We start from the raw sequence: 5,184 nt of genomic DNA on the forward strand, positions 1-5,184 counted from the left end.
TGCCTATACAGTTAGGAAACCCCCCAATAACGTGATCTCTGTCATCTAGTCAGAAAATAAACATAAACAGCAAAGCCACACAGAAAACAGAATCAAAATTATTTGCTGAATTATAATATTATTTTGAGGAAAATGTGAGTGGTCAGCACAGCACTGAGACGTGAGGACCCAGAGCTCACTTCCACCTTCCATGCTCTGATTCTGCAGAGGTGCTCCAGGGAACACGCCGGAAACTGTGTGTGCCTCTCAGGGGTGGACAGAGGTCCGTGCGGTGGAATAGATGGGGACCACAGACCCAGGTAATGGTGGGTTTTCCAACACTGAATTTCTAGTATCGCCTAGTGGGGTCAGGGTTTGTTGTCTGGGAGCGATCAGACATAGGCTGGAGTACTTCTTTGCGAGAAAGTTGAAAAAAAGACATTTAAACCAGAAAAATGGTTCACGGAGGCAGACAATCTTTAAATCTCTTCTTATGCTAGACTTTGAGCTTCCTGAAGGCAGGGTTTTGGCTGTTATATCCTATGTTTAGCAAGCATAGTAGCTACGTAGTAGATACATACAGAAACTTGGTGTTCTGTTGAATGAATTAATATATTCACTTACCATTTCCCTGAAGGAAGAAAGCTAGTCCAAATAGAACAGTTACTTAACAAGTGAAAGCAGCCCCTGACATCTAGAAACTGGCCTGGCACTCATGTTATTCTCCTGTTGAGCATAAACTCACAGAACACCAACCTCAAACAAAGTTACTTAGAGACACTGAGAACATAAGACAAAGCGAGGCCACTTCATAATTTTGCCTAAGCACAGACAAAAGCTCCCTGTGCCACCTGCAGGATGCCACACACTCCAGCTCTTAGACGCAATGAGTGCCTGTTGCTTCTTCATAAATTACAGCTTGTGCTCCTCCCTTCCTGTAGATAAGATTGATTAAGATGCCAACCATAGACTTGCCCTGCGTTCTGACAGCATCCAATCTAGGCAAAACCCCGTTAACTCAGACGCTACCCCAAATCAGCCAACCAAAGCCCAATCCTATACTAAGTTCTTTCTAACGCCCTCTTACTAAGACACTCCATAGTTCCCCTGGTCTGTGTTGTCCCTGACTAGAATTGAGCTTGTTTAACTAGAGAGCTGCTCCTGGTGGTCTTTGACTAAAGGGCATGGGCCAGGTAAATGCTAAGGGGAAAAAAAGTATGCTCTTAACTGCAAGTGCAGTGTGAATCCTGTAAGAGGTTTGTATTAGTTACAGAGCACTTTCTACAAGGGGTCTTACATATTAGTACCACCGTCATTTAGTGAGGTTCTGAGACACATTACTCTGTGTCTTTTACAGGCATTACTTCATCACATGAGGTAGGCATTATCGTCATCCCTCTTTCCAGACGAGGAAACTGAGGCACAGAGAGGTTAAGGAACCTCTCAAGTTCAGACAGCTGGCAAGCGGTGGGACCAGGATCCAGCCTGGTCTTCTGACTCCCAAGCCCATTCTGCAGATAAATAGGACTTTGAAAGTACACTGGAGGTATGTGGGGACGTGTTCTGAGCGCAGGCAGCAGGGCATGAGCAAACGCACGGGGTAGGAATGAACCCCTCTGTGTAACAAGCATCTTGATTCTTAGTAAGTTGTAATATCTGCACAATCCACGCTCCTCTCCACGCACCCCTTAGCGTCGGTCCTGGTTCCCTTCAGGCTGACCCCCAGGGCCAGGTGCAAGAGTTGGGGTAACACATTTTGGTTCTTTCAGGGGCTCTGATTCTGTCACCTTGATTTTAATGATAAAAATATGCTCCGATCTGCCTCCACGCCACACCTAGCTTTTCTCATCTCCCAAAGCCTGATGTGGCAGAGTAGGGTGTGGCCAGGGGAACTAAAATCAGTCCTTCACCTAATTAACATCCACTCGTCTTTTAGGTCTCCGCATTCACGGGTCCCTTCTGAGGGAGGCCTAATTTCCTAGGATGGGTTAGACCCCTTCCTCACAAGCGCTCACAGTGGCCTGAACATCCCCTTTGGTAAAGCCCATCACCCTTGTTACAGCTCAGTATACGTCTTCCCTGCCTGACTTCAAGTTCCCTAAGGGCGGAGGCCATGTCTGACTTGCTCACTGCCTGGCACACTGTGGAAACTCAGAGCTGTGAGCCTGAAGGGGACAGAGGGACTGAATGGCAGTGGAGATTTGGGAGAACCAGCTCAATTCCTTTCGCTTCCTATTCCAAACTCTCGTTTCATAATGCATCATGATCTCTGCTACTGTATTTCTAGACCCAAACTCAAAAACTGTCCCCAGTCAGGTCAGATGTTACCTGGAGAAACAAATCTAGCCATTCTCTAGCAGATGTTCTTTTAACGAGAGTTTTCATAAACCTCACCTTCTGAAAAGGGAAACTTACGCCTCTGGGGAGTTATCCAAGCTCACGCTGAATCACATAGCAAAGCCAGAAATAAAACCCAGAGTCAGCCGTTCCAAGATGGTACCTGATCTTCTTAGAGGAATAAACAAGAGGCAACAGGCTTGAACACTGATTCCCTAGGAATGTTCATCAGATGTGGACTTATAGACTGCCTGCAGTGAACACGTGGTATCTGGGAGACATTAAAGCAGGATGCGCTCTTCAGGAAAAGGTTTTTATAAAAAGGAACAGGAAAACACAAGTACCATCTGGATTTATAATTAATATTGCAAAAAATGATTTGAATTAAATTCTGGATTGTGACTCCTAAACTGGCTTACCGAAGCGCAGTTAGCTTCAGCCAGTCAGAATCAGCTTATTGTATCACAATCTCTCGGTAGAGGACACAGCACAGCTCTTTAGCTGCAGAAAACACAAATGTCTTTGGCAAAACCCTATGTTCCAGTCCCATGAGAAGCCACTTAAAAATGAGTAAGATCCACGCTAAATTCTTAGGTACACAGCCACACAGCAAGAAAGTTCAAATAAAAGCCAAGCTCTTAGCCTGCAATGCTGAAGAATGAAAGCCAAGCAATTAGAATTGAGAAAATGGATGACATAATCGCACAGCAGGAGACTTAGATCAGTCACAGCACGGAAATTACCGTCTGGGTGCTGGGAATAACCGACATCTTTTTACCTGGGATGGTTCAAGTACAGTTCAGTATAGCAAGGGTGGGTGGGGAGAGGCTCCATAAACTCCCAAAGCACTTTCCAGTCTGGGCTCTCTGAAAACATAATAAGTAAACTACCTCTGTGAAGAAGTGCAGACTAATGGAAGAACTGTGAGTGTCTTTTCTAAATATTTAGGGCTCACCTCACCAGGCAGCTACCAAATAATCATGTACTTCATATTTCTTTGAAATGTTCATTTTTTCCACAGTGTTGTCCCAAGCACCATCATAAAATTATTCTAGGAAGTGAGGCAGAGCAGACTGTTTCACCAAATCTCTTCCTGTATATTAGTACAAAGGAGTAAACATAAGAAAAATCACTTTGCTAAAATTTCTAATCAAAAATAATTGTTGGCGAGGCTTTTGTTTTTCCTTTCCCTGCTGTTTTTTCATTCCCTTTTATTTTTCACTTTTACAAAAATGTGTAATTTCATCTAGAAATGGAGTATCTTGATTTTAAAGAAAACAAAATGAATTGAAAAATAAACATCCTTCCCCAAGGAGAGAGGACAATCTGGGAAGAACGCCCAACCAGGACCACTAATAGATGGTCTCGTGTTATTCCTGCAACCTGGGAGGTGACCTCACATACCTGAGCGGCTCAGGAAGAAAATTTGTCAAAATGTCACATTTCTACATCATCAATCAAAGCTCAGTAGAATTTTCATCACAGTGAATCAACAGTCCAGTGTTCAGACAGACTCGGACATGATTTCGGTGGATGGAATACTTGACTTGTTCTCACAGGTAAGCCTTAATCATTCTGTCTCTGGCTTCTCCCAGTTCTAAAATTAAGATATCTTTTGATCCCTTCCTTTTTTGCTAATAGAAGCTTAAAGATTAAATGAAATGTCTAAACCGCTTCCAAAGGAGCCGCTGTGGCCACAGTGGGAGGGGCTGGCTGGACTGCAGAAGGAAGTGTGCTCCCCCCAGAGCTGCTGCTTGGGGCCAGGGGACCACCCGAGAGCCGAGGACGCTGTCCGTGCACCAGGCCTTGATCTGCTTGGGAATTGTCAACGGCACAGAATAAATGATTTTCCTCACGTGTCATCTACCAGGTGTTGTTCAGGATGATTCAAACCGAGAACAAGAGACTTTCCCCATGTGCAAGCGGATTACTTAAGAGTTACAAGCAACAATCTCCTCAAGAGTCCATTAAGTTTGAGCTGAAAACTTAGGTTTAAATAATGCAAGGGGGAAATGAGACACAGAAATCACAGAAACAAGTATATGGCATACGCAGACAACCAAGACCTGCTACGGAAAGCTTTAATCACCACATGTAAAAATAATATTTTCATATATCAAAAATGGGTGCAAATTCTTTATCACCATCACAGTCTGAAAATGAAAGCTGCACTAATACAAAACCTTCCTGCTCATAACTGCAAGATTTATGAAACTGTTTCTTATAAACACGTTTTTTTTTTTAATCCTGAGGCTCATAATACCAGAGTGAAAAGAAAAATTACTATCAGCTGGAATTTATTCAGTATATTATAGAATGTTTAAGAACATTTATTCTTTAACCTGGAATGCCTTGTCTTCACTCTTCCATCCATACTATGTGATGACAAGAGGAAAAGGTGACAAATGGTTGTGTCCAGTCCAGGATATATACTGATTTTATGATTCTCAACTCTATCTACTGATCAAAACAAAGAAACCGAATTTTAACACCAATTAATGACACTATCACATCGAAACAAACCATCAAAATTCTTACAAAAGGGTAGTTGATAGTACATTCTCAGGCAAGAATAACAGCACAGTTCTTTCTTACAATGTTTATTGCAGTGCACTCTACTTACACAGGAGCCAACCAGTTAAGTTCAGAGCTCCTACAAATCTTGGCTCTGGGATCTTAGTCACCTTGAGAAAAGATCTGCACATGTCTAAAAGAAAAACAACCCCCAAATGCTACAACAGTTATTCCATTCAAGTGATGGAAGAGGCAATCGTGTTAAATTGGAAAAAAAGACAGTCATGTTGAAATGGGCACTATTTTAAGATTTTGGGTATGTAAATAAGAAATAAATAACACACAGAGGTTTTC

Source organism: Hipposideros armiger, unplaced genomic scaffold, assembly GCF_001890085.2.
Source record: "Hipposideros armiger isolate ML-2016 unplaced genomic scaffold, ASM189008v1 scaffold_332, whole genome shotgun sequence".
NCBI lineage: Eukaryota > Metazoa > Chordata > Mammalia > Chiroptera > Hipposideridae > Hipposideros > Hipposideros armiger.